The sequence below is a fragment of the Pogona vitticeps genome, chromosome 4 (assembly GCF_051106095.1).
Source record: "Pogona vitticeps strain Pit_001003342236 chromosome 4, PviZW2.1, whole genome shotgun sequence".
NCBI lineage: Eukaryota > Metazoa > Chordata > Lepidosauria > Squamata > Agamidae > Pogona > Pogona vitticeps.
Window position 1 is genome coordinate 53,931,338 of NC_135786.1, and position 20,043 is coordinate 53,951,380.

General features: G+C 42.2%; 1 long non-coding RNA gene across 1 annotated transcript; it reads right to left on the minus strand.

Moving 5' to 3' along the window:
- Positions 1 to 267: 267 nt before the first annotated feature.
- Positions 268 to 18,535, minus strand: LOC110081354 (uncharacterized). Its single transcript, XR_013544802.1, has 2 exons — positions 18,261 to 18,535; positions 268 to 13,514 (listed from the first exon to the last, which is right to left on the minus strand). It is a non-coding gene; the product is annotated as an uncharacterized LOC110081354 (long non-coding RNA).
- Positions 18,536 to 20,043: the final 1,508 nt, after the last annotated feature.

Below are 20,043 nucleotides of genomic sequence, written 5' to 3' on the forward strand. Positions count from 1 at the left end.
GTTTCCATGCTTTGCCAAAGACTATAATTTTAGATTTCTCGAAATTTAGTTGGAGCTTATTGCGTATCAGGTAGTCATGGCAACCGCTAACTAGCCGCTTTAGGCCTACCCTTGTCCAGGACAGGAGAACCATGTCATCTGCATATAATAGAATTGGAATTTGTATATGGCCTAGTTTGGGGCTATGGCCATTGATACTATGTAGGAGTGGGACAAGATCATTAATAAATAAGTTAAACAGAGTTGGCGCCAGAAGACAGCCTTGCTTCACTCCTCTGTTGGAGAAAATCTGATTAGAAAGGGCCCCCTGCATTGGCATTTTTATGCGACAGGTAGAGCCCGCATGGAGTTTTCGGATTAGAAAGAGGAGCATCCTACCAATGCCCAGCCTAGAGAGCTTTAGTCATAAGATATCTCTGTCTATGGAATCAAAGGCCCCTTTTAGGTCTAAGAAAGCTGCAAACAGATGAGTGTTACGCTGTGAAGTGTATTTGGAGATCAGATGGGTTAAGATCATACAATGGTCTAGTGTAGACTTTCCTGCCTTAAAACCCGCTTGTTCAGGACCCAGGATATCTCGGTCTAGAAGCCAGTCTTGTAATTTTTGGAGTAAGTAGCTGACGTACAACTTTCCAGTGATGGTAAGAAGGCTTATTGGTCTATAATTTGCAGGGGATTTATTATCACCCTACTTATGGATGGGAATCATTATGGCCTGTATCTGTGCTTTTGGCATTATACCAGATCGATTGACAGAAGTAAATAGAACAGCAAGAACAGGCACGCACCAAACGGGGCCAGCCTTTAGCAGTTCCAGAGGAAGGGCATCAGGTCCCAGTGCCTTTCCTGTTCTAAGGTTTTTGAGTCCTATGAGTTTTTTTAATTTTGCTAGTTGTGACTGGGGATCATTCTGGGAGATCTCTGGGTAGGAGCAGATCGGTTGGCACTGTGGGCTTGCAGCTATCATAAAAAGTGGCCAAGAAGTGCTGTTCCCATGTCCCAGCGTATACTTGCCTGGCAGGGGAGATACCTTGATACATTATGAAGTCAGTGTGAAAACTAGAAGTAAAGCCATTTATTTCTTTTGCAGAGAATACAAATACTGTTTCAATCTCCATTGTGCAAATTATGAAAACAGACAAACAGAGCCACAAGATAGGGGAAGGCCTGGCCAAAGTTATTGCTTCTTCCATTCACTGTTTTGGAAACCCACTGTACTATGAATTAGGAACTGAGTTATTTTACGCTGCTTCACTATTCTGAAACTTGTTTCTGATTCAGTGTTGTGGAAACTGTTCAATTTTTGATGTGCACCCCCTCCCCCAGCTTCTGTGCTTTTAACAAACATAGACCTGGTCACTTCATTTCCCTGTCCAGAAAAACATTGCATGTTAAATCTCTGCCCTGATGAAGATGTTAATGGCTCAGAACGTCTGTCAAGAGAACAACCTTAAGATTTTACTTATCTGCCAGAAAAGTTTGATCATGACTCATGTGAAACATTCGCTTTCGTATCATGGAGTGCAAAGGTTATTATTTAGGAGTTAGGTTTAGCAGTGCTTGTAGATATTGTGATACACGAGGGGGAAGCTAAAGGGCCACCTCTCCAAGTGCCCTGTTTTGAACTGTGGTATCCAATCTGAGCAGTGTAGTTTGAGCCTTACATTTTCAGTGTTTGAAATAGGAGACGTGGGGTTGTCCTTAATGTTAGGGACAGTGAGATGAATACCTCAGGTGGCAGATGCTGAGAGGATAATGGTGTCATATTTCCCAGATGTTCTTCCTGAATTTCCTCTCTGTTTCCCCTCTTTTGTAGACCAAAGTTTTGTCTGTCCTGTTTTTTTTAAAGAGAAGGGTGGGATTTAAATATATAAATAAATATGTATATATATGTTTTAATTGATTATTTAATGGCCCAAATCCCATTGTTAGTTTACACATGTATAAAGGAAAGTGCATAACTTTTGCCAGCCATATTCTGCTTATTAACAAGGCGCTCATTGTATTTTTGGGTGCATGCCTGATCACATGACCCAGGAGCACAACTAGTATCTCAGTTATGAAAGGCATTTTGCTCCCAAGACCTATGCAGTTTTGCTATGCAAATACAAATTGGCAATAGGATTCTGCCTGCATTTAAATTTTAATATGGTTTTAATGCTTTTTAAATTTGGAACATTTTTATTTCATCTATCTCCACGAAGTCCTACTCTTCAGGCAAACATTTCTGACAGGCTGCCTGAGTGGGATTTTTTAAATGGATCATTGTACCTTACTTCTTTGAATGTACAGTATGTTGGTGTTGCTTATGTACACTACACTTAGTGTAATATTTGTTTGATCGTTTTTAGTTTTTGTATGCTCACTGTTGTTAGCTTTAATAACAACAGTGAGCATACAACAGTGAGCATACATAACATGTCTTTTAAAGATGTAAGCTGCCTGGGGTTCTTTTTAAGGAGAAAGGCAGGGTAAAACATTTTAAATCCATAAATTAAATAAATTATTAAGACATGGGGCTGATGCTGGATTCTCAAGGACTATGCCAGTGGAACCTAAACTCTGGTAAGGTAAAGGTAAAGGTTCCCCTTGACAATTTTTGTCCAGTCGTGTTTGACTCTAGGGGGTGGTGCTCATCCCCGTTTACAGGCCATAGAGCCAGCGTTTGTCCGAAGACAATCTTCCTTGGTCACATGGCCAGTGCAACTTAGACACGGAACGCTGTTACCTTCCCACTGAGGTGGTCCCTATTGATCTACTTGCATTTGCATGCTTTCGAACCGCTAGGTTGGCGGGAGCTGGGACAAGTGATGGGCGCTCACTCTGTCGCGTGGATTCGATCTTACGAGTGCTTGGTCTTCTGACCCTGCAGCACAGGCTTCTGCGGTTTAGCCCGCAGCGCCACCATGTCCCTGTCAAACTCTGGTAGGTTCAACCAACCTTGGAAAGGCTTCCAATATGACCTCAATGAACTGCTTGACCGCCCTCCAAGGAACAACCTGGCTAAGAGACTCACCATCAAAAGGTTGAACACTAAGTGGTGACCACAGCCACTAAGAACATAATGATCTCAATTGGTGGAGGGTCTACCCACACTGCTGAAGTAATGGCTCTTCAAGCTATTCATTATATACTGTTTCAAGAAATCATTAGCTTTTGGAAATGATATGTTAAGTGCAAGGGCCTTTCTTATTTTTGATTATGGCCAAACACTTATGCCCATAACAAAATGTTCACACAACTGCTTCCCATGAGCCACATCACTCGATTGTGACGGAAGTTTGAATAAAATGTAAGGGACTGGCCTTATGCCCAGGGAGCATGCAAACAATTCTGCAGGGCTAGACAGTGAGAAGATAATGGAAGAGGCAAATAGTGTGGTAATCTTGACCCTTTAGAAAACCCGGTGTTGTGGGGAAAGCCAGGTGGTCCACAAGTGCAGTTTAGCTGGGTGGGAAATGGAATTACCTCACCCTGTTTGCTGGCTTCCAAATTTGCTTTATATGCTGTAATAAAACACAGCTGCCCCCCATATGCTTAGCATGTGTTTCTTCAGTAACTGGAGTATCTTCTTTCAGATACAGCTGTATACAAACAATTCCACAATATTTTTTGAGGCTCACAGCTAGTGCTACTATTATGCAGAAGGAGGTGAATGACTCAGGTTTCAGATGTTGGGTGAACAGTGGTGACATCTTTCCAACTTCCCACCTGTTCCCCTTTGTTCAAAGGCCAAGCTGTGCTTGGGACACAAGCTGTTCTCAACCTCCTAAGCAGCCCGGTTGCATCAAGTGAGCTGGAGGATGCCAAGTGGGTGGGGATTGTGCGCCTTTGCTTGTTTGTACACCACTCACATTCATGTGAATCCACTAACTAGGTACCGTATTTCCCCGAAACTAAGACAGGGTCTTATATTAATTTTTGCTCCAAAAATGTATTAGGGCTTATTTTCAGGGGTTGTTTTATTTTTTTCATGTACAGCCATCTACATTTATTCAAATACAGTAACGTCATTTTCTGGTTAATACATCCTGCATCCTGAAAAATCACCTGAAAATATGCCCTAGTCTGATTTTTCAGGATGCTCGTAATATAAGCTCCACCCCCAAAATAACCCCCTTTAAGTGAAACCCTGCCCTCCACCATTGTGCAGCATTGTGTAGTAGTTTCCCCGAAACAGGGTAGTTGAATGAATGAATGAATGAATGAATGAATGAATGAATGAATGAATGAATGAATGAATGAATGAATGAATGACCCATTTCCAGGGGTTCCACTGCCAGTGTAATCCTCTGTGTGTATGTGTCATCCTTCACCTCTGAAAGCAAAATGTCTGACTGAGTCAGCCTGGCTGAGACCAGTAGGGAATCCATTTATCTGCTTGAGGTCCACCCCTTGTAAGTGAGGATTTTTTTTTTAAAAAAGGAATTAACCAGCTGGGCATGGTTCACCTTGCTAAGTGAATGGGGAATATGCAAAAGAAAAGCCTCTTCCTCCAAAAAAAGAAAAAAAGAAAGAAAGAAAGAAAAGAAGAAGAAGAAGAAGAAGAAGAAGAAGAAGAAGAAGAAGAAGAAGAAGAAGAAGAAGAAGAAGAAGAAGGGAGCCATGCCTTTAAAAACCAGCCTGTTTATCTGTTTCTTTTTTCCCCTCCCAGTCCATCATGCAGGTACATGCCAGGCAAATCCCCAGGCTCGGGTGCTGATCCTGCTGAGATTGGCCGCTGGCACACAGACTTGTTTACTCAGGAGCTGTGCTTTCCTGCTTAACACCTGTGTGCTTCCTAACAGGAATTTCCCCTGGGAAAAAGGGGGAGGGGACAATATTTTTGAAGGTGTTATTGGGAAAGGCACAGCTTAACTCAGATGGATCACCAGGTGCTGCAATTCTTTTCTTGTGTCTTGACAAGTATTTGGATGCATCTGATTCCACCTATGTCTTCCTTTTAATGTGGCAAGGTTTTGATGTTCCCAGTTTTCAGTACCAAGGGCTGCCTGCTTTCAGCTCATGAAAAAGAAGGCAGGCCATTTGCAGTTCTAAACAATGGATTTATCATTTCAGAAAGTGGGAGGGCTTTGAAGCTGCATCCTGATCCAAAAGTTTGTGGCTCATTTAGTAATCTCTACTAATAAACCTGCTGTCCTTGCCCTCATCTAATAACTGTTTATCTAATCCTCCTCTGCATTCCATTTGTTTGCCTCAGTTTAGAGCCCCACCTTTGCTATTGTGATACACAAAAGAAGGGCCTGCCCATGCAAAGTCCCTGTATGCACACCTTTGCCCCATATCCTTTGGAGTACATGAGGACATTTTTGTGGACAAGGGAGTTCTGTGGGAATACTGGAATGTTTCTGCTTAGAATAAATTACCAGATTGGGAGAAGGGATTCATAAAATCTAACTCGTCCCATCCATGCTTCTGTCTTGCTGCCCTTTCATAGCTGCATCTAGTAGTTCATAGTTTTGCAAGTAATAATATAGAAGTGCCCAAAATTGTAAGAGTGCAACTGAACAGAACCCTGGGAGGTGCGGAAAGTTTTGCTCAGAATGTTAGGAGGATGGGCCATCCTGGAAGAATTTCTTGAACCATGACGCATGAAGCATACAATGGAATTTTTGGTAGGTGGGTCAGCAGAAAAAGATGTAAGATCTTACAATTCTCTGTCAGTCCCTTCTGTGCTCGTTAAAAGGAGTTCAAACAGTGGGACCCTTTATTCTGTAAAAGGCTTCCATTGTTTGTTTCTTCAGCTGAGACAGGAAATCTAGCATTACAATATGTGGATTCCTATTGGTTGAACAGTATTTAGGAATGAGGATATAACTTTCCCATGTTACAGTGTTTTAAGTGGTTTGAAAAGCTGCATCTGCTAAAGTTCCAATATTTGTTGACTATTTAATGTTCACATATTGTACAGCATAGTTTCCAATCATGGGAGTTCCGTAAGCGCGTGCGTTGAGCTGGATGTGCTTACAGGCTTCTCTGCACACCTTCATTCTGAGCGCAGGAATGTCTGGGTGACAACATGGGAGAGGGGCTTATTTGTACCTTTACCCTGATTAGTAGTCACCCTGCTCTTGCCCACAGTGTCTGAATAGGGTCATAATATGTTGCATACTTTTATTTGCTTCAAGTCTGGTTTGCTGTGCAAAAAGTTAATAATAATAATAATAATATAATTTATTGTCATTGTAAGTATATACACAGTATACCATACAACGAAATTCACAATATCACAGTTTCTGATAGAATGTGTTTCCCATAATGCAGTGAAACCAAGGGGGACCCACATGATCCTTACACAAATTCCAGAACCCTGGGTGTATAATATCTTTACTAGGGCGTTAAAATATTTAGAACAGGGCAGCTTTTGAGTCCAGCAAGATCATGTATCAGCCCGGGTGCTGTTGAACGTGAGGGGTAGGAGAAGAGTCAGAAAAAGTCAAATCCTTCTGACCAGCTGTTGCAGGATCAGCATCTGAGCTGAAGTAATATCCCATGATGGAAACAGCAGCAAGCTTGTTGCATCAGCTCAAGGTATGTGGTTTCACCCCAGGCAGTGCACAATGAATTGTCTTTCCCCTTCTGTACAGAGAATAGGTTGCCAATCACATGATACATTCTCCATTGCCTTGCCTTGAAGCATACACCATCTGTTTGCCTTCGCAAGTCTCTGCTTTCCGCTCTGTATTCTTATAATTTATGTAATTTCTAGTTCCTTGGTAAATTTCCCAGGAGATAATTCCACAAGGAACAGAGAACTTGGCTAAAAGGCTCTGAAAATGACCTGGATGTACAGGCAGGTTAGTGGCTGTACCTCCACTCACCTGGATGTGGGGATACACACATACCCATGTCCTGAGTCAGCTAGGGTTGCACTTGTGGTTGTGCTACAGAATAGTTCAGGAGTGCCACCTTTTTTCAAGGCAGTATATGTAGTTCTTCTCTTACCCTTTTCATTTTATTCTCATAATAGCCCTGCAAAGCAGGTCAGACTGAGAGCAGGTAATGAGTCCCAGGTTACCCAGTGAGTTCTAGTCAAATAGGAACTTGAATTATTGAATCACACAATAATTGATTTGGAAGGGGCCTGTAAGGCCATTGAGTCCAACCCTTTGCTCAATGCTGGAATCCAAAGCAGAAGAGATATGACAGAAGGTTGTCCAATTTTCTCTTCAGTGACTCTAGCATTGATACTCCTTCATCCTAGTTCAGCGTTCAAATTCCTACAATGCCATGTCACTGAAAAGCTGTTTACAGTAACCAATACAGTCAAAAGATAATCTTATATATTCTATGTGTATGTGTGTAGACTAACTAAACATTTCCTGACATTTTAGACTGGTACTGGTGATGTAGGAATGGGAGAGAGCATTTTGCTTATTAATGGTGGTTTGCTCTTTGGCCAGAAATTATTGGATACAGATGATTAGTAACATTAATACTATTGTAGACCAATAAGTCACAGCTAAACTGCATGCTTTATACCACTGTGGCACAGATGTCAGATTTAACAGCAGCTTGTACAGTAGTTTACTGTTTACATGTTGGCAGACTCCATGGATACCATCAACAGAGCAATGAAAAAAGATGTGGTTCTGTATGTTTATGAATCAGTACATCTAGTTACAAGGTGCTGTGGCACAGATGTCAGGATTCTACTGAGACATCTGGAACACCTCCCCAAAACTGTCTCTATTTCATAGTTATTGGACTATATAAAAATCAAATGAAAATACTACTTTGGATATATTATCTCTGTATTTAATACTATGTTATTGTAGAAATCACAGAATCATAAAACTGTAGAGTTGGAAGGGATCATTTAGTTCAACTTCCTGCTAATAGAAAAAAAATCCACAACTATTCTTCAAAGGTGATTTTTCAATCTCTTCTAAAAAAAATTCAACAAAGGAGAATTCACCACCTCACAAGCAGTCAGTTCTGCTGCTGAAAAGCTCTTACCATCAGGAAGTTATTCCTTATGTTTAGTTGAAATCTCCTTCTGATTTGAAGAATCCATCAGTTTGGGTTCGTTTGCTAAAAATGAGCTGCATCTTCCATAGAAAAGCACTTTAAATACGGGATGTCAGCAATCATATCACATTCAATTTTCTCTTGTGGGATAAACATGCCCAACTCACTATACTGTTCCTCACAAGACTCTGTACCCTTTGCTGTCTTGGATGCCCTCGTCTGAACATGTTTCAACTTGCCAATATCTAGAAATGGACAAAGTACTCCAAGGGAGATCTAATGAAAGCCAATTGAGTAATACTATTATTTTTTATTATGCTGTCAAATAAAAACATAGAATCATAGAGTAGTGAAGTTGAAAGGGGCCTATAAGGCCATCAAGTCCAATCCCTTGCTCAATGCAGGTATACAAATCAAAATATTTCTGCTGGGTGGTTGTCTTAAGTTTCTCTTGAATGCCTCCGGTGTTGGAGCACTCAGCACCTCTTGAGGTAATTGGTTTCATTGCTGTACTGCTCTAATAGTTAGGAAGTTTTTCCTGATATTAAGTCAAAATCTTACTTCCTGTAACTTGAGCCCATTGTTGCATGCCCTGCGCTCTGGGACGATCGAGAATAGATTCTGCCCCTCCTCTGTATGGCAGCCTTTCAATTATTTGAAAAGTGTTACCATATCACTCCTCTGTCTTATTTTCTCAAGTCTAAACATACACAGTTCTTTCAGTCTTTCCTAATAAGGCTTGGTTTCCAGCCCACTGATAATTCTTGTTGCCCTCCTCTGAACTTGTTCTAATTTGTCAGCAACCTTCTTGAAGTGTGGTGTCCAGAACCGGACACAATACTCAAGGTGAGGCCGAACCAGTGCTGAATAGAGGGGAACTAGGACCTTGCAGGATTTGGAAACTATATTTCTGTTAATGCAGCCTAAAACAGCATTTGCCATTTTTGTAGCCGCATCACACTGTTGGCTCATATTCAGCTCTACAACAATTCCAATACCTGTATCCTTCTCGCTTGTAGTATTGCTGAGCCAGATATCCCCCATCTTGTAATTGTGCATTTCTTTCGGTACTTTGCACTTATCCCTGTTGAATCTTATTCTGTTGTTTTCAGCCCAGTGCTCCAGCCTATCAAGATCATTTTGAATTTTGTTCCTGTCTTCCAGGGTATTAGCTATTCCACCCAATTTTGTCATCAGCAAATTTGACAAGCATTCCCTGCACTCCCTCATCCAAGTCATTAATAAAAATGTTGAACAGCACCAGGCCCAGGACTGAGCCTTGGGTTACCCCACTTGTTACCTCCTCCCAGTCAGAGAAGGAGCCCATTAATCATCACTCTCTGAGTATGATTCTCTAGCCAATGACTTTTTAAAAGGAGGACATTATTTCCCATTAATCACAATAGGATTTGCTTCCTGGCCAATCAGCAAAAACAAAATCAAACAAAACCAGCCTAGACACAGTTGATTCTAAATGACTAACACAGTCAACATGAATTAGAGCCTTGTGGTGCAGTGGTTAAACCGCTGTACTGCAGTCAAAACTGTGCTCACGACCTGGGGTTCAGTCCCAGGTAGCGGCTCAAGGTTGACTCAGCCTTCTATCCTTCCGAGGTCGGTAAAATGAGTACCCAGCTTGCTGGGGGGGGGGCAATGTGTAGCCTGCATAATTAACTTGTAAACCACCAGAGAGTGCTTGAAGCGCTATGGGGCGGTATATAAGCAGCACGCTTTGCTTTTTGCTTCTTACCTAGCTGCAGATCTGAACAGACTTCAAAGATGTTCAATTTAGTGCAATAATTTAACCAGGGAGTTACCACAATATGGGTACAGCTGGGTCAGACTATATGTGCAGGAGGTTTCAGAAGTAGCCTCCTGGTCTCAACTGGCTAGAGTTTGACACAGTGAATTTAATGTTTACTCATAGATTTCCAAAGAGTCATACATAAATAAGAACCACTTGGGGTGCTCATGTAGAGCACATCTGAAGGGGCAGTTTCTACCAAAAAATAGTTGCATGGGTACCAAGTAGTGCAGCACACAGCACACTTCCAAAGATGCCTTCTTGTTCACCTTGACTAATTCAGTGGACTAATTCTGACTGAGAGTCTCTCTCACAGTCAGAAAGCTATAGCTAGACCTTGGCTGGAACTTACGGCGTAGCACTTTCAGGCATTCTGTGTCAAGAAAAGCATTAATGATATGATTTCAGGATGAGCTGCATTCTAATTATTCTGAACACAAGGCTTGAGGTTTTGTTTCGTTTCATGGGAAAGGCTTTAATTATTGGTTATGTTGGTGCAAGTCTTGGGAATTCAGCAAACTATCTAGATAATGCAGCAGCAGTTCTTTTTCTCTTCCTTGTGCCACACCCATTTGAAAACTCTCCAGTGTTGCTTTAGAGTTGGAAATCCTGACCAAATAACTCACATACTCACTTGGAGTTTGCAGCGCAAAGCAGACATAGAACTGGGGTAGAACCTTTGAGGGGCTACCAAACTTTAGGCGGCATCTTGCCCTTGGAGCGTCACCCTCAACATGCAGGTTTTCTTTTCGGTGACATCTAGCCTTCTGTGCCTTCTTGATACCATTCACAAAGGCAGCAAATGCTTTCAGAAATAGGTGTGTAGGAAGCTGATAGGAGCAGAGTTTGAGAAAATAAGTTTTGGAATTACAGCTGTCAGACTTGAGAGTTGTTGGCTGGGGGATTCTCGTAGTCCAGAAAAGGAAGACATTCTGATCTCTCAACAAGAGTCCAGCATGCATTCATACTTTATGGCATCAGCAGACTGATGAGGTTCATTAGGGTAATCCAGAGGGGCCACAGAAAAGGATGGAAACAAACCTACAGAGAGGAAATGGTGTTACTGATTAACTAGGGTAATGATTCTCAGTAAGAGATACGAAGGGTCATTAATAGGGGCTCAGACGCCAGGGAGTCCATCTGTGCCAAGCTCTTCAATCAAAGTGTTTTATTACAGCCACTATCCCTGCCATAGAACAGCAGGAGCAAATGCATGGTAGCCTGTCACTGATCATCTAAGACACCCCAGCTGTCATTAGCAATACACTCTAAATAGCTGCTTTGTTAGCAGAAGCTAGATTCAGGATATGCTTTCCTACAACTTTTGTAACCTGTAAGGGGAGCAACATCAGGAAACAGCATTTCTGGGAAAGGATAAGAAACTGAATATCATATCCCTGTGACTTTTGGGACTTAAAAAGTTTCAAATTTTGTATCCTACAGTGCTCTTTTTGCTGTATAACTTGCAGAATTTCTCAGGCAGAGAAACCTTACCATGCTCTGCATGATGGTTGCTGAAAAACTTACATGTCTCTCTGCATCATGAAGTTTTATTCATATCATTTACCTTTTGGAACCAATACAGAAACGTGGAAAAGTCTGGATCAGTTGTCTTTGTGATGTGATTCATTCCTTGGTTTTGAAAAAAAAAAAACTGTTAATGATCTGATGGCAGATGAAACTAAATGGAACAGTTTCACACACCTTAGGATTAGGTGAGAATCCACATAGAGCAAGCACCTATGCACTAACCCAGGTACCTGCAAAATACATGGAAGAATTCTGTCTTACTTCTTCCAAGTAGTGGTTTTCTAAAGTAAGTAATATAGCTACTAGTTCTAATTTCTAACTACTAGTTCTTTATGCATCAGTTATTTTAGAACTGTCAATTCCTTCCATGAAGAACAAAACAGAACAGTCAGATGCATCCTGACGGAGGTATTTCACTGATGTTTTCTCACCATAATACCATGAGTTTTTAAAGTTTTAATACTGCACAAATAAAGAGAGAGTTTTTCTTAGACACAGGTGTTATTCTCACAAGAACAAATATGATGTAGTATGAATGGGCTACAATGTGGGTGTACAAGAGGTTTGCCATGAAGAAAAGGTTTTACAATGCCATGGGAAAGAGATAGTTTCCTAAGAATAGTTAAGGCATGTCCACGTAACTATATCTGAAACCACTGTAGTGTGATTTTTTTGGTTAACATTCTCAGGTGGAAGAATATATAACCCAAGTTCACATTTTAGATTTAGTGTTTTCTTCATCAGGAATACCATTGACAGTGATATACAATACGTTGCTCTAATTTTTGTGGAAAAGGGGTATGAATGATCCCTACCCTTTTCAGGTTTATGCAGACAATGCAATGCCTATGATAATATTTCTCTTTAAAGAAGATCCCAAGCTTTTGTTTATTCCTCACCAAAACCTCTTAATCAGAGTTAACTCACATTCATTTTTGGTACACGTAAGCTGTTCTGAGTAGACGTACTGCCATGTTGGCAAGTTATGTGCAAAACAAGTGTGAACAGGAGCACAGAAGTGTGCCGTCCTCCACGAAAGAATCACAGAAAGAACATGAAGATTGTGCAGTGGGGGAGTTGATAAAGTTGGACGATGAAGGAACAGGAGTTACAAAGGCAGTGGAAGTGTTTCTGGTGGAAGAAAAAGAGAGAAGCCTCTGTGCTGCAAGGTCAGAAGACCAGCAGTTGTAAGATCGAATCCATGCAATGGAGTGAGCTCCCATCGCTTGTCCCAGCTTCTGCCAACCTAGCAGTTCGAAAGAATATAAAAATGCAACTAGATAAATAGGTACCACTATGGTGGGAAGGTAACAGTGTTCTGTGTTTAGTCGTGCTGGCCACGTGACCATGGAAGCTGTCTACGGACAAATGCTGGCTCTATGGCTTGGAAACGGGGATGAGCATTGCCCCCTAGAGTCGGACATGACTGGACTAAATGTCAAGGGGAATCTTTACCTATACCTAGAAGTGGTCACTATGTATCAATTCTACCTTCCTCACAGGGCCGTTGTGAGGATAAAGCAAGTTGTGCAAGGAAAAAGAGCAACATATACCACTCTGATGTCTTTGGAGGAAATATAGATGTGAATGCAAGTAAGAAATAAATTTGAGTCATCACAATTGCTGGAAAAACTAAGTGCTCAAGGATGATACCATAATGTGTAGATGTTCCAAAAAGTACGTGTTAATGATTTCAATGATGCGATGGTCTTATTCAGTAAAGTCAATGAAGTAAGTAATGAACATGGACTAAGAATGAATGTTAGGAAAGCCAAGTTCATGGTTAATCAATTAGTAAATAGCAAGGATCCTCAGAAATGCAGTAAAAGATTCAAAATGAAAGTGTTGAATGTGTTGACAGTTTGAAGCATCTTGGAATTTGATTGAAATAACAGTGACACAATGGAGATGCAATAGAACAGATGACCCAGAACAGCTTCCTAATGATGCATAATGTGCAACAAAACTTAAAATTGGCTTTGAGAATGAGTTTTGTACAATGCTGTGTATTCTTGGTTCTTCGTGGCCCCAGTGAATCTCATTGTGGGTAATCCGCACATGTGCAGAGCCTCATCGTAATGTTCTAGAGCTTCTGTGGTAGCAAAAAGATACACTAGAGCAGACCCCTCTCCCCTGGTATATGCACCTTGGTACCAAGGCTCTCTCTTCAGTTTCTTTCAACCGCTGCGTCGTTCCTTCTGCATGAAAACTGAAAATGAAAGAAAAGGAAAGTTATTCAATTTTCTTAAATTTTATCCTTAATATAACAGCTATTACTAATACTGTACTATATTTACAGACCAAGAAGAAATACGCTCCGGTCTTTTAGGGCCAAAGCAATTCCTCCCCCCTCCCCCAGTAACCGATCTTCGGTTCATGGCCTCTTCTGGCCTGTTGAAGTGCTGTGTAGCCTGCAGTAACAAGATTCCACTCTCAGACGGCCACGCTAAATGCCTTTTTTGCCTTGCTGAGGCTCATCAAACCTCATCATGTCCTCATTGCAAGAACTTTAGATGTGGGGTTCTCTGCAGCCATCTTTCTCAAATTAAGCTTTGGCTCTGGGAGCAATCTCTCCAGCCGGCTAAACCCATGGGTCAGCCTCCTTGCAAGTCCATATCCTACAGTAAAGCCATGAACAAAGCAGTTTCCGAGGTGGCGAAACAGCGCCTGTCAGCTACTCCATCTCACTTCAATTCCATGCCCTCCAAATCCACAGTCACATGAGTGCACAAAACCAAGCAGTCGAAGTCGAAGCCCTCGACAATAAAGAAAGCGCTAAAGAGGAAACAGTCCATGGACGCTTCCTCAGTACCTGAACCTTTGCTGCCGAAGAAGACTAAGTCCTCAAAATCAAAGCCTCTTCCAGTCGTCTCCCCGACTCCACAACCACCATATTTGGTCTGTATCAATTTTCTTTCAGACAAGGAACCACTTCCACCTCACCAACAGTCACCTTCGCAGTATCCCGAATGGGATCAGAGGATCAACTAACTGACAGCATCTCCTGACAGCCCACAATGTTCTTCGGGCTCTCTGAGTGTGTTCTCACCAATTGCCTCTCTAGGCCCACATGACGCTGAAACTCAGCCAGAGACTGTGCGTTACACTGTCCCAGTAGGCCTACCACCTCAGCCTCCAGCACATCAACATTGGCGTCAAGCCTCTAAGAGCATCCGCTTATCCTCACACGCGGAAAAGAATTGTGCTCAGCACCATCAACGGGATGCTCTTTGCCCTGATTGGTGCCCAATGGAAAGGCCCACCAGACATTAACTGCCAACTGGTCTTCCTGGTCCTGTGGCATGTCCAGAACATGTTGCTCTTCTTCAGGAGACTTCAGGATCAAAGCAATACTATCACAATTGCTCAGAGCCATCTGGCACTTCTTATTTGCCTGCTTCCAAAAAGTGCAAGCACATCAATCAATATTCCTTGGCCCTGGCATGTTCTCAGCACTGGCAAGTTATTACTTTCTGGCTCATCAGGAAGACCGTAACTGTCAAATGCCTCCATTGGCGGCATCTACGGCATTTCTGCACCTCTGCCACCTGGTCACAGCCATCCACATTCATCAACCATTATAGATTGGGCGTTTGGTAGAAATCTGACACTGCTTTTGGGCACGCTGTATTGTCATCTACCTTGGCCTGACACCCTCCTCTGGGTAAGACAGCTTGTTAGTCACCCACAGTGTGATTCACAGAAGCCATGAAGAACAACAACAGGTTACCTACCTCTGATTGTACTTCTGCTATATGGCATCAAATTATGAATTAAGGGGTTAACTCACTAGCTCCACATTGGTTAGTGTATACAGGCAACTAGAGAGGAGTACGAACCTTCAGTTTGGTGGCTCATGCTGGTTTGTTCATTGGCCACTTTGTTGTTCAGCACTTCCCAGCCCCACCTCCTCTGGTGGGCACCCACTCAGAGGAAGCACCTCAAGGAAGTGCCCAACACGTATTCTGCTGATAAATGTACTGCCATGAACTGGCAGTTTGTTGATTCATGCCCATCTCTACAGGCAATAAAAAAGCCATAGTAATATTTGAAAAGAGGATTTATTGAATAATTTTGAGAATTTCTTGCATTAACCAGTGAAGATGAACTACTGAAATGAGCAAGTCCAAGCAATATAAAATACAGAACGCTAGAATACTTGGGTCACACAATGAGAAACAGAAAGTACAGACACAGCTGTAATGAGAAACAGCTGATCATTTAAAGCAAAATAAATGGGAAAACAAGTGCAGGAAGGAGAAGAACTTATGGGCTAAACAGCTTGGAGACTGGTTTGAATGCAGCAGAACAGACTTGTTTTGGAGCTGTCATATTTGAAGTTAGAGTAGTCATGATGATGTCCAGTCTCCAGGAGGAGAGGAACAAGAAAATAAAAAAGTAATTCAAAGCATTTTAAAATTTGCATTTATCCTAATGGCTTTAGGATGAGTGCTCCGGAAACAGCTTTTGGAAGAACCTTGCATTTTGAAAACAGCATTTCTAAATTTGCCCTTTGCTTTACAGCCAAAGAAGGAAGAATATGTGCTTGGCTAGTGGCCAGAATAGCAGGCAGTTTTCTAAACTGCTGTAGTGATGCTTTCTGCTGGGATGATGTTGTGGTGCTGTTGCAGCATAATGGCAGCACGGCAGATCATGGGAAAAACACATGTGAAAGAAGAAAAAGGAAAGGCATCATGCCCAGTTCCCTGTGGAGAGGCAAGGTGTTCACTCACCAGCTCCACATTGGTTAGTGTATACAGTCTGCGCCATACTGCAACACAAGCAAAGACCAGGCATAATTCAAAGAGCTCCTGCTTATAGAATACATTTGAACTGAAGTGATTCATGTAATTGTACCATACTGTCAAAGCCAGCCCAAGTGATTTTGGTGCTTGAGGCAAATGTTGTCATAGCATCATAGAATAATGAAGTTGGAAGGGGCCTATAAGGCCATCAGGTCCAACCCCCTGCTCAATGCAGGAATACAATCAAAGGATATCTGCCAGGTGGTTGTCTAAGTTTCTCTGTAATGTCTATAGTGTTGGAGTTGTTGTTATTTAGTTGTTAAGTTGTGTCCGGCTCTTTGTGACCCCATGGACCAGAGCACGCCAGGCCCTCCTGTCTTCCACTGCCTCCCTTAATGTTGGAGTACTCACTACTAATCTTGAGGTATTCAACCAAAATCTGGCTTCCTGTAACTTGAGCCCATTGTTGTCTGTCCTGCACTTTGGGATGATTGAGAACAGAACCTGCCCCTCCTCCCACACATACCCATATCAAGGTGCATAATTACACACAGCCAACCCAATTAGTTTGGCACAAGTTAGAGAAATTCCTGCAACAATCCCAGCCACCTTCTCCGTGTTATAGTAGAAGTACAACAACTAAGGACACATTAATTTGGAATAGCCTGGCCATAGTAGCCCATATTCAGATAACTTCTGATTTAAATTACTGTCATGTGCTCTGTGTGTGGCTTTTCTTGAAGATGGTCTGGAGGCTGTAGTTGATAAAAAATGTTGTTGCCCCCATCTTGACAGAGAAAGCGAAAGGTGAGCGCACATTTTGAAATCATCAGACTGGCTGCCAGTGGGCATAATATGAGATGATTGTACAGATATAAAAAATCCTGAACATCCCGGGATCCAGGCACTTAAAGGACAAACTTTTTCACTGTGTCCTGGAGCTGCATGACTTATGGGTCTTCCAGATGCAATGGGCTTTCCTGGTGGGAGCACTCTTCCAGTAATTCTTTTTTTCTCCTTGATATTGTGTTTTATGCATCAACCAAAAATATATACATTTTGGTAGGCTTTTATTTGTGCTTGGTGCTCAATGGTATTTTTTGATTTGTTAGATACTTGTGATTTTAGAATTCCTGTGAAGAAGAATGGGATTAAAATCAAATCTATTTTTTTAAAAAAGTATGATAATGATTTGCCACCCTTCAGTGATAGCCAAAATCTGCTGCTTGAGGTGTCTGTCTTACCATGGTGGGGCTAGCCTTGAAAACTGCATACCACAAATACTACTGGTCCTGAAGAGGTTGCGGTGTTTGCTTTTTTTCAGCCTGTTGGCCAACTGTTTAATTATTTTTTTCTAAAGAAAAAAGAAAAAGCTTACACCGAAACAAATTTGTTAGTCTCTAAGATGCTATAATATTTTGTTCTCCTTTTCCTCCCCCTGCTTCCTCTCCACTTTTTGGGGATAACATTTTGGTCTGAGATTACTGTCAATATTACCTGGAGGTACCTTTTCCTCTGTAGCTGCACTTACACCTGTACCTACATCTTGCACAGAGCTTAATGTGTATAATAAAGAGAAGGTTCTTAGAATAATAGGCTATGGTAAGGGCCAGCCCTACCATTTGACAAAGTGAAGCAGTTGCCTAAGGCAATAATGTTAGGAGGCAACAACAGGGTACAGGAGGAAGCTGTGTGTTAGATAGCCTGCTCTGTGCCCCCTAAGCTAGTCTGCTGCCTTCAAGGGTAGTGAAAAAAGCTGTCCTGTCACCGGTGTTGAAGACTCAGCTACCAGGAGAGCTGGCCTTTGTACACAAAAAGGGGAAGAGGTGCTGTGCTGTGCCAACTTGCTATTTGCCTGTAAGCAAAATATCCTGATACAGTTCTGGGTATAGATGTGCAGGTGTGATTGCCAGCACTAGGAGACGTTTCATTTTTAAATTAGACATTCTAGAATTCCCAGGACATGCTTTTGTGGAGTCAAAGCCCACAGCAATACCTTTTCCAAGCTCTGCACCCTGCATGGTGTGTAATATGGGAGAGGTTCTTGGACTCAGGGACTATGGTGGAGTCCTGAAAGCTGGCTTGATTCTATGGAGCCAGGTTCCTCGAAGCACTCGAACTATTAATAGCAAGGTTAGCAAGCCTGAGGTGGAAGAAAGCTTTCCATTCAAAGCCTGAAGGGTTCCTGCTTTTGCTTATTTTCCACATACCTATGTAATCCTTCCTTTTAATGACAGTTTTCCAGCTGCTCAGGCTTTAAACTCTTCTCTTCCTCTTGAGGGTTTGGACACCATCGGTGGCAGAAGTTCACTGTGACAAAGGGAAATAACTTGGAAAGAGCAGGAGGTTTGTCTCTGCTCCAAGAGAATGGTCTTCTGAGCCAACATTCCTGGACAACTTTCCCTTTTACTCAGCTCCGGTTTGAAAAGTACCCTGTGTGGAAGGGACTTCCTTCTTGTGACTCACATGCTGGTCATACGCAGCAGTGACTCAGCAGAGTTGACACCCAGCCAAATGTTCTCACGGGATCTATAGCAGGAGGAGGAGGAGAGGAAAAGGGGAAATCAAGGACAAACAACATGGGTGGGGGAGGAAAGAAGCAGGCAGGAGGGAGACAGGCAGGGTGAGAAACAGAAAAAAGGAGGCACTGTAACACCATTTACACTTCACTCGCACTATTTTATGCAGGAAGCTGTTTTGTGTTAGGTCAGAATATTTAGCTATCTTAGCCCTGTCTTCTCAGCTACAGATGGCTATGACTTTCAGGCATAGGTTTGCCATCAAGTGCTATTCAATCCTTTCATAAAATCAAAGAAAGAAAATCATATTAATCTATAAGAATACAGTACAACCAGACCAGTATTTAGGCAGGCAATACCTATATTAGGAACAATTAACATTTCACAGATGTGAGCAGGCTTGCAGGTTCTCCAGAACTCTTGATTTAGTCCAGTGATGGTGAACCTATGGCACGCGTGCCATAGCTGGCACTCAAAGCCCTCTGTGTGGGCATGCGAGCCGTAAGTCGCCATTGAGAAATACCTACCCGTCCTCCGATCCTGAATTTTGGCACTTTGCTCTGCTGGTGCAGTGGTCCAGTGGAGGGGTGCAATGGTGGCCATTACTTGTCTAGCCCGATGGGGGATTGGAGGACCAGTAAGTATTTCTCTGTTAATACTGCCCCTGGGGGGGGGGGAAACAAGCATTTAACTCTTGCAATGTAGGGGCAGTTGATTTTTTCCCCCCCTAAACTAAACCCTCAGTACAGTATTCAGGTTTAATTGCAGTGTTGTTGGCACTTTGAAATAAATATGTTGGTTTTGTGTTGCAGTTTGGGCACTCAGGCTCAAAAAGGTTTGCCATTACTGACAGTCTGAGGAAGAGTTCTGGAAATTCGAAAGCTTGCACGCTTTTGTGGAATTTTGGTTCATCCTAATCAAAGGATTGCTTGCTTATTGCTTTAGGTTTTGTACAGACGCTTTTATCTGGAGATGGCAGGGATTGAATCTGGGTTGTTCTGCATGTAAAGCAAGTGTTTTTCCACAGAGACATCTTTGCATCATTTGTATTTTGGCAGCATTAAGTGTCTGAGGCCTTCAAGATATCTTACTGCTCTGGTTACAGCAGTAGAGCAACACTTTCATTACCATCCAAAGCCACCTTATTAAGGGAGTCTTCCCCACCCCTTTGCCAGCCTTTGTTTGTACTGAAACTCAGCTAGCTGCTTTGCTAGTTTCTGAAGGAAAATAGTTGATGGTTGCCTAGCAACAGTGGGTGTTCTTCTCAACATGGCACTTGGCTTAGCCCTTCTGTCCATGGCAGTTGCACTGTCCACTGGCACGGATGGATCTGCGTTAGCTTGTCCTTGTTGCAATCTGCTGTGGTTTGTATGAAGCCATTCAGAAATTGACTCTGTCTTCCTGTTCTCTGAATTTATCTTGTTGGAGTAAATATTGGAGAACTGTTGAGAAGCTAGTCACCACTCTCTGCTCA